This window comes from Sus scrofa, chromosome 14 (assembly GCF_054392235.1).
Source record: "Sus scrofa isolate SSC_HxYL_T2T_F1_AM1 chromosome 14, Sscrofa_HxYL_maternal_Yorkshire_Landrace_v2.0, whole genome shotgun sequence".
NCBI lineage: Eukaryota > Metazoa > Chordata > Mammalia > Artiodactyla > Suidae > Sus > Sus scrofa.
Genome location: NC_139396.1, coordinates 91,528,701 through 91,545,240, shown reverse-complemented (window position 1 = coordinate 91,545,240; position 16,540 = coordinate 91,528,701). Strand labels below are relative to the sequence as shown.

Below are 16,540 nucleotides of genomic sequence, written 5' to 3'. Positions count from 1 at the left end.
GGAGTCATGCATTTTGTGTATATTCTAGAGGTAATGAACACATTCATTATAGCATCAAAATGTTATTTTATAGAGCTAGTTAAAAAGCAGTAATATATTTAGGGCTTGCCTTACCAGCTACTAAAATGTATAAAACTACAACAATTAAATAATTTAGTCTTGGTGTAAATATAAAAGCTACAGAACAGAAGATTACTCTGAAGCAGAACTAACACACTTAGGAATCCATTCATTTGAATCCACCGTACATTACATAGAAAAATAACTTTTAGATGAAGCAATGAAATAATGTAATTCTAAAATAACAATGAATGGAAAAAAGTACATGAATCTTTTACTTAAATTAAGACTGAGAAAAGCTTTCTAAGATTATAGACGAAGAAAGAACTCCTGAAAAAGATTTACTAAATTAAATTACACTAAACATTCTAAACATCACAAGAATGTCCTAAGCAATACCAAAATATAAATGGATAATTTGGTAAACATCTGTAATACAAAATAGAAGTAATTTGATGTCATTTACAAAAAAAGAATACTTACAGGAATAAAAAAAATTGAAAAATGTCCCAGTAGAAGAATGGACAAAAGACAAGGGCAGGTACTTTACCATTTTCTCCCCATAAAATATATGACCTATTAGTATGTGAAAATATTTAACCTAAAATATTTAAAATAACATCTTTAAAGGTTATAAAATTATCCAATACTTTTAAAATAATCCTGGCACAGGGAGGGTATGGGGATGAAAGCATCATATAAGCCTTATAGTAATTTGGCAATATGTATAAAATACAAAGTTATCAACTTTTAATGTCTATATATTTATCTCCATATCTATACATTATATATAAAATTTCATAAAAATACCGTTTAGATATCAGTTTGTCTGCCTTTCTTAGTTCTTGCATTTTTTTCCTAGCCTTATACATGATTTCTAAATGTTTTATTTTTACCTTTTATACATAGAGTAATTCAGTTTTAACCTGTTGCTCATTCTCTACAAAGATTCTGAAAAACTTTTCTCTCTCTCTCTTTAAACACACACACACACACCCACATACACATATGAAACATAGACTTGAATGTGCCTGTGTATAGGAAACAAACTATACTACAATGATATTAGTAATGATGCTTCAGTAGTTTGGTGGTAGGTAAGTTAATTACTTTTAATTTTCTGTGATTTGTTAATTTTCTTTGATAAACATAGCACAAATAAAAATTTAAATGATGTCAACTTTCAACATTACTAAGATACAAAAAATGGTGTGAATTTCAGAGTACCTTTAAATAGAGAAATAAACATCAAATTCCAGTAGAGCTACTGGTAGCACTCTGTCATTGACATAAGCCTATGCATCTGGACAACAGGGATTGAGAAAATTAAAACACCCAATAGAAATGGAAGGAATGTAAAAAGGCAATACATAAAGCAACAACAACAAAAAACTGGACAAAAATGAGAACCTCTGATACCAAGGGCTAAAATACTGAACATAGGTCTGGGACTTGGCATTTTACAACATCAACTGTAGACATGGAGCTTAAAATTGAATGTGGCTGGAACTGGAAAATTTAGAGACTCTTCACTTTTGAGACAAAAAGGAAAATATAGAACAAATGACACTGGAGATATGTCAGTTTTTGAAAAGGACATAAATAGGAAATAAAAAAGAACCTAGAGAAATGAAAGAGAATCCTAATATAGATCAACCTCTCCCCTTCCCCATCACCACCAAACATATTATCCGTTAAGGAAAGTATACTTCATAAAGAATGCTTTTGACCTAGGACCCCTGCATAAAAAGAAAAAAGATTCAGACCATTGATGTGCAAACCTACTGTAACAAGATATAAAAAATGACCACACTTCTGGGTACATATGCAAAGGGAATAATATAAGTATCTTTAGGTGATATACGTATTTTCGTGTTTACTGGAACATTATTCACAACAGTTGGAAACAACTGTAGTGTCAATCAATGGATAAATAAGAAAAACTGTGATATATAAGGAAATGAATTTATATATATGATAAATTTAAATAAATGATGGAAGGAATTCTTTCAACTATAATAATGGAAATACTGCCCCTCCCACTTGGGATCCATGGATGTCCCTGGAGAGGATTATGCTAAGTGAAATAAGCCAGACCGAGAATGACTAATACTGGATGGTATTACTTATATGTGGAATCTTAAAACAAATAATGTCAAGTGGGGAGATGGTCAAAGATTGCAAACATTCAGTTATAAGATGAATACATTTTGAGAATCTAATATGCAGCATGTTGACCATAGCTATTAATACTGTATTTATGGGGAGTTCCCACAGTGGCTCAGTGGGTTATGAACTCTACTAGCATCCATGAGGATGAGGGTTCCATCCCTGGCCTCAGTAGTTTAAGGATCTGCTCTGGTGTTGCCCTGAGCTGTGATGTAAGTTGCAAACACAGCTTGAATCCTGCATTGCTATGGCTGTGGCTTAGGCCAGCAGCTGCAGCTCTGATTGGACCCCTAGCCTGGGAGCTTCCATATCATAGGTGACGTCCTAAAAAGCAAAATCAAAAAATAAAAACGAACAAAAAATCTTTATTGTATACTTGAAATTGGCTGAGGGTAAATCTTAAAGAGTTCTCATGCAAAAAAATGGTAATATATAAGATGCTGGATGTGTTTATTAACTCTGCTGTGGAAATCCCCAGTGTTTACCCATGTCAAATCACATTGCACACTAATAAATATATTACAACTGTGAAGTTCCTGTTGTGGTTCAGGAGTAACAAACCTGACTAGTATCCATGAGGATGCAGGTTCAATCCCTGGCCTCGCTAAGTGCGTTAAGTATCTGACATCGCTGTGAACTGTGGTGTAAGTTGCAGAAGTGGCTTGGATTCTGTGTTGCTGTGGCTGTGGTGAAGGCCAGAAGCTAAAGCTCTGATTTGACCACTAGCCTGGAGACTTCCATATGCCATAGGTGCAGCCCTAAAAAAAAAAAAAAAAAAGAAAGAAAGAAAGAAAGAAAAGAAAACCAAAACTGTATTGTATACTTGAAATTTTCTGAGGGTAAATCTTAAAAGTTCTCGTGCAAAAAACAAACAAAACAGTAACTACATAAGGTGACAGATGTGTTGACTGGAAATCATTACATACAGTTTACAATTATTGAATCACATACACTATAAATATATTACGGTTCTGCCAACTATGTCTCAAACTAAAAAAGGTGAGAATCAAAGCATTTCAGCCAATGAAAACCTTCCATCTCAAAAATGAGACAATATTGAAACTACAAGACAGTATTCCAAACGAAAATTAAAGAAATAAAGAGTTGTAGATAGATATTTCTCAAACCAGGACTCAAAAAATTAAAAGCTAAGATAAATTTAAAAAAATAGAAAGAAATGAGGAATGTAATGAGTTAACTTAGGGGAAAATTAAGGGCTAAATATATCTAAAAAGGGAAAAATTGTAAACTGTCCAAAGGAAAATAGATTCAAATAAAAAGTCTATAAGGGAAAGACAAGCAAGACATTAATAAAGAGAAAGGCTGTGAGATAAAGATTTAAAAAAGACAGGGCTTAGAGAAAAAAAGCTTGAAATAGAAGAGAAACAAAGGATATGTAATATGCATTTATTAGACCATTTGAAGAACAAAGAAATAATAAGAACTGATATTTAAAAGTATACATCAAGAAAGTTTTCCACATATAATACTAAAATTACCATGTTGAAAGGTATTACCATATACCTAGGAAGTTTAACCCAGCACCACTTAACAAACACACACACACACACACACACACACACACACACACACACACACCCCATTTTCTTCATATAAAATATATAATTGTAAGTAGCAAATCCTATATTACACATTATAGATATAAATGTGGAAATAGAATATAGAAAAATAGTGAAGTGAAACCAATTGAATACTAATATTTTATGAAAACCAGTCCTTACCTCCACAAAGAGGAGGCAGGTCTTTTTAATCTTGTATGATTTCTTTCCACGTGATTATCTATATATCTCTAAATAAGATACTTTCTAAGTTATGATTTATTGGCTTTTCCTGCAAATGAGATTGTGGGTAATTTATATGACTGTTGATCTTTTCTTCTACCTTTTCCTTAGTTTTATGAATTTATATATTTTATTGTTTATATTTACAGTCCTTGATAATATTATTTTACCTATAAAATGTTTATCATATGTATATTAGTTCTAGATCAACTTCTCACTCTCTATAATGAAGAAATACCCACTCTCACCCTTTCTTCTACCTGTTACTTCTTCCACTTCTTATCTCACCTATAAGCCAACTTCTTTCTACTATACTTCTTTTATATTAAAATAGGTAACATAACATTTATATGCTTCAAAATAATTAAATCACCCATGCTTATTCTATTGGTTGATTCTGAGAGTGAAGACTAAATAATGAAGTGTTTATTGTTATGACACTGATATAATTAACCTAGATAGGAAACAGACATGCAGGAAACATATTTCCAGTAGGAAATTGGATTAGAGTTTAGACATGTTTAAAGTGTCCGTACATTTATATGGCAAACAGTAGTACATCATAGAATGAAACCTGAACTATGAACTCTGTTTAAATATCAGATTGATAAACGTGTCATTAAGAGTTCTCATAATATTTCTTAGTGTGTAGTATACAGAGCGTGTGTGTATATATATATATTATGCAGAATCTAAAACTAGAAGGAAAAACAATCCAGGATAAAGTCATGAGAAACAAAAGCTTTTAAGAAGTGGGCAGAAGGATTCAGCCTTGTCACCGCTGTGGTTTGGGTTTTATCTCTGGTCCAGGAATTTCTACATTCTCTGGGTGAAGCCAAAAAAAAAAAAAAAAAAGTGCACAGAGGAAATAGAATCCCATAAAGACAGAGCACTGAAAGGATATGACGATTACGAAGTTTTATAATATGCAAAGAAGTATTTTGGGGCCATAGTTAAGAAAGTTCCAGTGAATGGTCAATTTGGTCAATTACTTGTTTTATGTGAAGAAATCTTAATTAAAATGAAGATTGAAAGTATAGTTTTGGTAATTCTTAATTTATGCTTAATTTTGATTGAGCAGCTTCATTAAATGGTAAGAAAGAAAAAAGCCATTTTAGTTCACTATGAGGTAGAGAAGGAAAGAGCACATGGTAAAGCAAAGATACTCAAATTAGTAACTTAAAGAAAACAGTGGTCAAGAAGAGATTTTTTTTTTTTTTTTTGGTTTGAAAAGTTTTTCTTTCTTTTTTTAAATTTTTAAATTTTCTTTTTGTCTTTTTGCCTTTTCTAGGGCCGCTTCCCATGGCATGTGGAGGTTCCCAGACTTGGGGTCTCATCGGAGCTGTAGCCACTGGCCTATGCCACAGCAGCCACAGCAATGCCAGCCCTGAGCCACGTCTGTGACCTACACCACAGCTCATGGCAACACCGGATCCTTAACCCACTGAGCAAGATCAAACCTAGCGATCAAACCCACAACCTCATGGTTCCTGGTCGGATTTGCTGACCACTGCACCACAACAGGAACTCCTCTTTCTTTTTATTTTAAATTGTTATTTCCCTAACACAATATTTGCTTTCTACAGTACAGCATGGTGACCCAGTTACACATACATGTATACATTCTTTTTTCTCACATTATAATGCTCCATCATAAGTGACTAGACATAGTTACCGTTGTTACACAGCAGGATCTCATTGCTAATCCATTCCAAAGGCAATAGTTTGCATCTATTAACCCCAAGTTCCCAATCCTCCCTACTTCCTCCCCTCCCCCTTGGCAACCACAAGTCTATTCTCCAAGTCCATGATTTTCTTTTCTGTGGAAGGGTTCATTTGTGCCATATGTTAGATTCCAGATATGTGATATCATATGGTATTTGTCTTTCTCTTTCTGACTTACTTCACTGAGGATGACAGTCTCTAGTCCCATCCATGTTGCTGAAAATGGCATTATTTGTTTACTTTATGGCTAAGTAGTATTCCATTCTGTATATATACCACTTCTTAAACCAATCATCCTTTTGCTGACTTTAGGTTTTGTTTGTTCCTTTTCTAATTCATTTAGGTGGTGGGTTAAGTTGTTGATTTGAGATTTTTCTTCTTTTTTGAGGAAGGCCTGTATTGCTATGAACTTCCCTCTGAGCACTGCTTTTGCTGCATCCCATAGATTTTGAGAGGTTGTGTTTTTATTATCATTTTTCTTGAGGTATTTTTAAAATTTCCTTCTTGATTTCATCATTGACCCATTGGTTCTTTTAGCAGCATGTTGTTTAATCTCCACGTAGTCAGTTTTTTCTCATTTCTTTTCCTGTGGTTGATTTCTAGTTTCATGCCGTTGTGGTTAGAGAAGATACTTGAAATCATTTCTACAATCTTAAATTTGTTGAGCTTAGCTTTGTTTCCCAGGATGTGATCAGTCCTTGAGAATGTTCCATGTGAACTTGAGAAGAATGAATATTCTGATTTTTTTTGGATGTAATGTCCTGAAAATGTCGATTCAGTCTAACTCTTCTATTGTGTCCTTTAGGATCTCTGTTGCCTTATTGATTTTCTATCTAGAAGATCTATTCATTGATGTGAGTGGGGTGTTAAAGTCTCCTATTATGATTGTATTCCCATCAATTTCTCCTTGTATGTCTGTTAGTATTTGTTGGAGGTATCTGGGTGCTCCTATATTAGGGGCATATATATTTACAATTGTAATATCCTCTTCTTGAATGGATCCTTTAACCATTAAATAGTGTCCTCCTTTGTCTTTCTTTATGGCCTTCGTTTTAAAGTCAATTTTGTCTTATATGAGTATTGCAACTCCTGCTTTCCTGTGTTGTCCACTAGCATGAAATATCTTTTCCTATCCCCTCACTTTCAATCCATATGTGTACTTTGCCCTGAGGTGAGTTTCTTGTAGATAGCAGATTGAATGTTTTTTCTTTTTTATCCAATATGCCACTCAGTGTCTTTTGATTGGAACATTCAGTCCATTGACATTTAAGGTGATTATTGATAGATATGTATTCATTGCCATTTTAAACTTTGTTTTCCAGTTGATTCTATGTTTCTCTTTTTCTTCTTTCTTTTTTTTTTTTTTTTTGATTGGATGGTTTCCATTTATTTTATGCTTGACTACTTTTCAGTTTTTGTAAAAGTAATATTCGGTTTTGATTTGTGGTTGCCCTGTTTTTTAAAGTATGTTAACCCCTTCCTGTATCTGCTTGCTTTTGCATGATAGTCCTATAAGCTCAAACACATCATTAAGATAAAACAATGAATCTATATTTTCTTTCTTTCCTCACTTTGTATGATTTTGATGTCTGGTTTTTTGTTTTGTTTTGTTTTTAACATCTTCATGTTTAGATCTGTATGCTGGCTTATTTAAATGACTGCTTTCCAATTGTGGTTTCCTCCATCCTAATTCTTCTTTTTTTCTTTTAAGTCTCTATCTTTTTTTTTTTAATTTAGAAATGCCTTTTCAGTATTTCTTTTAGAATGGGTTTAGTATTGCTGTACTGTTTTAGCTTTTGTTTGTTGGAGAAATTCTTTATTTCCCCTTCTATTTTAAATGTTATTCTTGCTGGATAAAGTTTTCTAGGCTGCAAATTTTTCCTTTCAGAAATTTGAATATATCTTGCCACTCTCTTCTGGCCTGTAGTATTTCTGTTGAGAAATCAGTTGATAGCCTTATGGGGGTTATGATTAACACTTTTTCTCTTGCTGCATTTAGAATCCTCTCTTTTTGCCATTTTTATTATAATATGTCTTGGTGTGGACCTATGTGAGTTCAAATTGTTTGGGCTGTGCTTCCTGTATCTTGATATCAGTTTCCTTTAGATTTGCAAAGTTTTCAGACATAATTTCCTCAAATGTATTTTCAATCCCCATTTCTTTTTCTTCTCCTTCTGGAACTCCTATTATGCATAGGTTGGCCACCTTTATATTATCCCATAGACCTCTTATATTTCTTTCCTTTTTTTTCATTTAGTTTTCTATCTGCTGTCCTGATTGGGTGATTTCCATTATTTTATGGAAAATAGCAGAAATTCTTTATTCACCCCCCTTTTTTTTTGGTCTTTTTGCCTTTTCTAGGGCCACTCCCCATGGCATATGGAGGTTCCCAGGCTAGGAGTTGAATCGGAGCTGCAACCGTCGGCCTATGCCAGAGCCACAGCAACGTGGGATCTGAACTGCATCCGGCAGCTACACCACAGCTCATGGAAATGCTGGATCCTTAACCCACTGAGCAAGGCCAGGGATGGAACCTGCAACCTCATGGTTCCTAGTCGGATTCGTTAACCACTGAGCCACAGTGGGAACTCCTCCCCTTCTATTTTAAATGATATTCTTGCTGGATAGAGTGTTCTTGATTGCAAATTTTTCCTTTCAGCACTTTAAATATATGTTGCCACTCCCTTCTGGCCTGTAGTGCTTCTGCAGAGAAATCAGCTGATAGCCTTATGGGGGTTCCCTTATAATTAATGGTTTGCTATTCTCTTGCTGCATTTAGAATCTTCTCTTTAACTTTTGTGATTTTTATTTTAATATGTCTTGGTGTGGGCCTGTTTGGGTTCAGCTTGATTGGGGGCCCACTGTGCTTTCTACATCTTGATAACAGTATCCTTTAGATTTGGAAAGTTTTCAGCCACAATTTCTTCAAATATATTTTCAATCCTCTTTTCTTTTTCTTTTCCTTCTGGAATTCCTATTATGTGTAGATTGGCCTGCTTTTTGTTATCCCATAGATCTCTTATATTTCTTTCACGTTTTTTCATTTGGTTTTCTGTCTGCTGTCCTGATTGGGTGATTTCCATTATTCTATCTTCCACATCACTAATTCATTCCTCTGCTTTTCATTCTGCTCTTTATTGCTTTAGCTCAGTTTGCATCTCTGCAAATGAATTTTGTAATTATTCTATGTTCCTCCTCGTATTTTCTAGTTCCTTTCTAAAGGAATCTGCACTACTATTCATATCCTCTCTTAATTCCTTCAGTATTTTCAGTATTTCCCTTCTGACCTCAATGTCTGGCAGACTACAGAGGTCTATTTCATTGTTTGCTGCTTCAGGTGAAACCTGTTGTTTTAACTGGGAATAGTTTCTGAGCTTCTTCATCTTGCTTATGTTTTTCTTTTTCTGTGAGTTTAGGGAAGCCAACTATAGTCTTGGAGGGCTACTTCTATGCAAGAGTACCCCTTTGAATTTGTGGGAGGTTATTATTTATTTTGGGGGTGGGAGTGTGAATCTTTGCTGTCTCTTTCTTCAATGTGGGCAGGCTATTATTCCCAGGATGCTCTGTGTGTTTTCAGGGAGAAGGAGGCAATGGATGGGGCTAGCAGTCAGTGCCTGGTCATTGGGCTGTCAACAGTAGCAAGTACCTGGAGGAAGGTGGTACAGGCTACTCCTAGTTGCAGGCCCCTGGTAAGTGGTAATAAGCTCTAGGCAGATCTTCAAGGAGACCAGATCATTTGGCAGTAGCAGCAGCAGGGTATGTGAGTTCCCAGATGAGTGAGAGCAAGATTGCAATGCCCTTTTCCGAGGTGATTGGAACTGCAGGTGGTGCCTGTTCAGGGACCCCTATTGGGAGCAGACCATGACCATCTCTCGAGTCAGTGATAACTGCAGTGGTTTGTCCACGCCACCTGTAGACCACGCTTGACACAACTCATTTCACTTAGCCCATAGGAGGTGCTGTACAGGCTGCTCCTAGTTGCAGGATGCTGGGAAGTGTCTGAGATCAAGGGTGTGGGTACTGCCCGGAACATTTGGCAGTGTCAGCAGCAGGTGGTGTTTGGACACAGTGCCCTCCTCTGTGGTGCCCTTGAGGTGAATGGGGCTGCAAGTGATTTTTGTTCAGGTATTCCCAGTGGTGGCGGGCCATGCCCTCCTCTGAAATCAAGGGTAACTGTGGCAGTTTCCCCCTGCCACCTGCAGACCATGCAAGAGGCACCCTGTCCCACTTAGCTAATGCAGGAGGTGCTGCACCAGCTGCTCCTAGTTGTAGGGTCTTGGGAAGGGACAGTGATCAAGTGTCTGGGCAACACCCAAAGTGCTTGGCAGTGGCGGCTGCTGGGCAAGTGTGTTCCCAGGGGAGTGAGAGCAATAGCGTATGGTGCTTGGTTGCAGTGCCCTCTTTTTTTCTTTTTTGCCAACCCCCAAGGTGACTGGGGTCAAGATGGAGCCCACTCACAGACCCCCAGTGGTGGCAAGCCACACCTCCCTCTGGCCTCTGAGACAACCATCACAGTCCGTCCCTGCCACCTGCAGCTTGTGCAAGAGGTTCTATATCACATTTAGCCCCCTGATGCTCTTAGGATGCACAAGAGGTGCCTGGCCACTGGTAGCCTGCACAAGAAGCACCCAATCTGCCCTAAATAAGCAAGAGGCTTCTTACAGCCCTTAGCCTGTTCCAGAGCAGCCCTGCCCTCTGAGAGCCCATGGGCATGCACACGCTCTGGTGCAGGGTTTCCTATGGTGGTCTGCCTCTCCCTCTCTCCCCTCCCCAACAATTGTGCCTTGCCTCTCCTGTGGGTCTGGACCTTCTCCTGGGTTCCCTCTGCCATGATGTTCCCCTCCTTTGCCTGTGGCGTACCACTCTCCCACCTGTGGCACACTGTTCCTTAGCCCCTCAGGCTGTCCCCAGTCCTCTCCCTGGAACTGACCTCCAGAGCCTAAGTCTCAGCACCCAGACCCCACCTGAGCATCTCAGGCTGTGGTGTCCAGGCCAGTGGTTCAGATGATCTGTGCAGCTCTCACTCTGCTTTGCAGTTCTCAGTCCACCTGGTGCACTTTTCTCAGCGAATTTGAGATCCTGCTGACTTGGCTGATCTTTCCATCAGTTAGGTGGCTTCCCAGGATGTGGGTTCCTTTTCTTCTTCACAGCTCCCTCTCAGGAGTGCTAGTCCTGTCCTCATTCCTTTTCTCTCTCTTTTTTCTTTTGTTCTACCCAGTTATGTCAAGAGTTTCTTGCCCTTTTCGGAGGTTTAAGTTCTTCTGCCAGCATTCAGTTGATGTTCTGTGTGAGTAGTTTTACATGTAGATGTGTTTTTTTGATGTGTTTGTGGAAGAAGTTGGACCCGACCTCTTACTCCTCCACCATCTTTCTCTGCCTCCAAGACAAGATTTAGAGGTTTCTGAATTTTGAATACATTCTGGGTGGAAGGAAAGAGGATGTGATCAGGGATAGAATGAAATTGTAAAATGTGAATAGCTAAAGCCAAAAATGAAACAAAGGAGTAGAGCATAGATGCTGAGAAATAGGGAAACAAACAAACAGAAATAGATGTAAGGATTAACCTGCATGAGTTTACATGACTGTTGCTTCTAGTCTTAGCTAGAATGTCCATCACAGAAGCCTTTCTTGGCCATGTGGTATAAAGACTTCGTAAAATCTGCTTCTCTAAATCCCAAGACCCTGTTACTTTCCACTTTTCAGTTTTCAGTTCTTGGATTACCTAATTCATCTTTTTATATATTTTCTGCCTTTACATCCTAGCAGAATGTAAGTTGTGGGAAAATATGAAACTTGACTTATTTATTGTTTTATACCCAGAATTTATAAAATCTAAATAGAATACATCTATACGGTTGTATATACTATAGTGCATACACATATATAGTATATTCATATGCATATATACAGTATACATTAATAATTTTTGAATGAATTAAGACATTTAACAATTTTAATTAATTAATTAAACACAACCTGAACTCAGAAGAAACCAGGCACTAACAACCATATACCCAAACAAACAGAAAAACAGTGGAGTAACTTAAATTTAAGCTCTTGATACCCACTCTTTCTGTTTATTCCTTAACCTATAAATAGATCATAAGTGTTGAACACAAAGATTTAAATTTTAATGCCCATATGGCATTAAGAGGAAATACATAGTCAGGGAAGCTAAAGAGGAGATCCTTGGAAAACCTAGAGTTGTGCCTCTAAAAAGGAAACTAGAAATATTTCCATTCATCAGCTTGAGGGAGCATCAAGGAAAAAAAAACTTTTTTTTTTTTTTTTGAGTCTGGGTCAAATAAAAAAGTCTTTAAGAAATAGTGGTCTCAAATCTAAGACCTGCTAAACTGATGAATTTCAAATTACATAATCATAAGCTGTAATTTTTAAGGAAGAATTCATATAGGAGAACTGAGGTAAACTATGAAATCAGAAAATATTAGTGGCATAGTCAAATAAGCTTTGGCAGAACAATAGTGACAACACACATACAAAAAGACTATTTGATGTAATGGTATTACATAGGGAACATGTAAATGTTTAAGATCAGAGTTAAAATGTTCTGTTTTTATATTCAGGGAGAATTTAGAAATATTAATACTATAATTTTCTATGTAAAGAATGCGTATAATGCCTTTTAAAATTTTCAAGGGATATATAAAATAAAATTTTCATATTAGTTGGTTAAATTAATATGATGCAGTAGAAGTTACAAAATAGGAAAGATTTAGAGAAGAAAATCTGTGAGTATAAAAATTCAATCATTTTATAAAATATGCTAGATATATCAGTATTTCTAATGTGTAAATGTAGCAAGCTTAGCAGTTTAAAAATATATAAGTATAAATACCCTCAAAAATCATTTAACAGAGGCATACAGGAAACCTTTTTCAGAAACCATGGGGAAAGATGAGGGACATGTATGAATAAATGTGAGAATTTGAGGAAATAAATGCCTTATAACTTCTCTTTGCTAAGTGACATCAACTGTGGAAGATGTAAAGACTTGAAAAGAGGAAAGTAGAGTGAGAGCTGCGGTAGCAGAAGAGAAACAGATCTGGGAATATAACAGGTAGCCCACCTGAAAGATTATTCATTTGTTCATTTATTTATGTTTTTTTTAAACAGTTCAAAACCTAATACTAACCCTAGTCCTAACCCTAGTAGCAGAGTGAATAGATTATCTTCACCTGTTCTGAGAGAACTAGGGAATTAGATTTACCTAAAGTCCTTGGACATAAAGGATTTGTAGCAGAATTGAAGGGGATGAGAGAATTGAAACAGCTAGAAAGGATGTATTGAAATAACTGACTGGGCCCAGACCAGGACAGAAGGGAAATAAGGTTGGAAAGTAAGGTTGTACAATCTGTACACTGGCACTGAATTGTATCTTGGAGACAGTTTTGGATGAAGTAGAAAAGAGAAGTTTTATTTCTATGCCAGGCTAAGTGGCCCACAGCAGCCTAGTGCCCTCAAGACTGTGTCCCAGCCTGGAGGGGGTAGTTAGGGGTCTTACAGAAATGGTTTAAGGAGTAGGACATGATAAGCTCATGGACATTCTTCTGATTGGTTGGTGGTTAGTTAATTGGGAGTCAGCATCATCAATCTTCTGGTTCCAACTAGTCTAGGGTCTAAGTTCCTGTAGTTGGCAGCTATCATCTGGAGGGGGAAGGGGTTCTGCTTCCAGTACAATTTAAGAATGTGTGTCAGCCTTTTATCTGTATCTTTCAGAGCCCTGGGAGTTCAGTAATTCTGCTATGTAGCAGATTTAGAATCTAAATTTTTACCAGTTCCCCAGATGAACAGCTATTCTTTGTTTTTACATCTTCACATTTCCCAATCATAAACTCTTGAGTCGGATTTTTACTTCAAAAGACAAGGACATAGGGGCTTGTACATGATTTTATCAAGACGAAAAGTGGAAATGTAAGGATCTGTCACCAACAGGCGATGAAGATACCAGACTCTAGTACAGTTCTCCCTGCTCTGCAACTGTTTCCCTCCCAGAGGAATTAATGTTTTACTGTTGATGTACTTTGAATTGAGTGGGAAAAGGTTGCTGAAATATGACTTTGGAAAGGATGTTCAGTGACTCTGAGGGTGTCATTATCTGTAACTGGGGTGTTAGAAGAAGATTTACAACTCCACAGAGTGATAACTCATTGGAAAGTAGACACATTTCATATTTTGCAATAGCTAAACCATCCAGTATTCTCACAATCTATAGGTGTCACTGCCAAATGCATCTGTAGAACAGGAGTAGTGTGTGTTCAGCTCACAGTAAAGGTAGGGTGGAGGAACTGCATTTCAGATTCTGACAGTCTTTGCACTTGAACTTCATCCACATTCAGTTTAATTTCAGCTCATATAAACTGTGATAAATCTCCAATTGTTTTAAAATGGAGGAAACCTTGTTCTTATTTTCACTTCTGATTCTGTTTTATGAGTTTTTCTCAGATACTACACTGTTTTTTTGAGCTTAGCAGCTTTTTATTTTTTTTTTAATGTAGCTTATTTCTTAGTTCCACTTGTGTCATATTTTGTCATTGTGGGTGTTTTAGCTTGTTTGTAATGGGACCTATGACAATGGGGGGGGGGTCACAGCTGCCAGAACAGTATTTGTCAACAAGTACTGGACCATTTGGTAGTAGTATATTCTCTCTCCCACATACAGATTTAAAAAAATAGTCATATATTTGTGAACAGTAAATAGAGAAAATAATAAATTATCCTTTATAAATTGTCACTGAATGTTCTGTTCACTCATTTTCTTTACTATTTTATTTTTGATGAGAGGTATAATAGTGAATTTTGAATGCTTAGTATGTACTGCACTATAATGAATATTTTTTTTCTCATCTTATTTTTGGGACAGTTTGATTATTATATTTTCCATTTTATTGTTAAAGTGAGATTCGTGGAGGTCAAATAAATTGCTCAGGGATACACAAATGAGACTGAGTTTGAATTGGAGTTGGCCCAATTTCAGAATCTTGATACTGACTCATTGTATTACAAGTCTTTACCCTTGTACTAAACACAAGACAAGACCTAGTCCTTGAGGAGAAAGAAAACTGACACATTAAAAATAACAATGTGTTTAATGCATTTTATGCTTCTATATGTAAATACATTAGGATTTCAGAAGAGAGAGATTGGCAGTAGAGAATATAGTAAGCAGAGAACCAACCAAAAAAAAATAAAAAAGTGAAAGAAGTTTGTATGAGACTGGGCGTGAGGTATGGGGGTTAGATTATGGAGGGAGATAAGTGTCAAACCCACAGGGTGGAGGCCAGGAAGTAGGAATGAGTTAGATCCATTTGGGGGATTTCAGAAAACTATATAAATACAAGAAGAAGTTAAGATGGGCATGCCATAAAAAAGAACAAAATAATGCCATTTGCAGCAACATGGATAAAACTAGAGATTCTCATACTAAGTGAAGTAGGTCAGAAAGAGAAAGACAAATAGCATTTGATATCACTTGTATGTGGACTCTCAAATATGGCACAAACGCATCTATCTACAAAACAGAAACAGTCTCACTGACATAAAGAACAGACTTGTAGCTGCCAAGGGGTTGGGAAGTGAGATGAACTGGGAGTTTGGGGTTGGTAGATACAAACTATTCCATTTAGAATGGATAAGCAATGAGGTTCTACTGTATTGCATAGGGAACTGTGACCAATCTTTTGGGATAGACCATTATGGAAGATGATGTGAGAAAAAAAATAGGTATATATATATGTATGACTGGGCCACTTTGCTGCACAGCAGAAATGGGCACAGCATTTTAAATCAACTATGATTTAAAAAATGAGAAAAAAGATGAGCATAAAGAAAGTGATAGATTATAAAAGGCATTAGAAAATGGGCAGGGATTTTTTTGTTTTAAATGCAGCAGGAAATGGGAGTCCATTCAAGAACTATAATCACGAGTGTCAGGACAGCAAGAAAATTAATCTAAGTATGTCATGTGGCAAAAATAACAGGCACTTTTGGATTGGCACTGCTGGCAGAGACTCAACCTATGAGGTTCTAGGCACAGTTAAGAGATCCAGTAGTTAGATGGGATTTGGCAATTCCGATCTAAGCTAATAATAGCATCTTCATAAAGTTTTAGAAAGTATTATAGGGTATATTTGCAGGGGGTAGAACAATTACTTCTATAAAACTTGATGTGACATGGAGCAGGTTTAACTCTGGTTGCGCACAGTTATAAATAAAGAAATGTATCTCTGTCACTAGCACTGTGGTACACTCATTCCATGGCAGAAAATGTTAGGCTTTAGGGTGTTAAATACGATTTTTCCTTGATGAAGAACCATTCGCACAGTCACATGGGCTATGTTAACATTATTTCGCTGAGCCTGTGGCATCTTCTAATAATTCAGCATTATTTTACTGGACTCACACTTAGGACTTAAGAAGATTTGCTAGAGGAAAGCAAGTCTTTCTCCTTGTAATGATGAGTTTCCCAGGGAAGCATCTGCCAAATTCTTGCCTGAAACATAAGGGCTCTGGGGAACACAGGTGTCAAGTGGCTAGTAATCTCTACATTTATTATTAAGTATTCACACATTCACATAATATCCCTGGGGTCAGTAAAAGATACTACACCTTTAAATAAGTCTTAAAAACATCTAATGCAAAGACTATTTTATTCTCCTCAGAAACTTTTCCTGGGATGAGTTAGAGGCAATTATTCCATAGTATGGAAGAGAGGAAGGAATCAAACTGCCTCATTAAATCTCTCCTTTTGCCCCAAATTTCAGTCA

At 36.6% G+C, this 16,540-nt stretch overlaps 1 protein-coding gene across 5 annotated transcripts in view; it reads left to right on the top strand.

The window, feature by feature from the left end:
* CTNNA3 (catenin alpha 3) overlaps positions 1-16,540 on the top strand; it is a 1,780,789-nt gene that overhangs the window by 1,620,915 nt on the left and 143,334 nt on the right. The window lies entirely within an intron of this gene.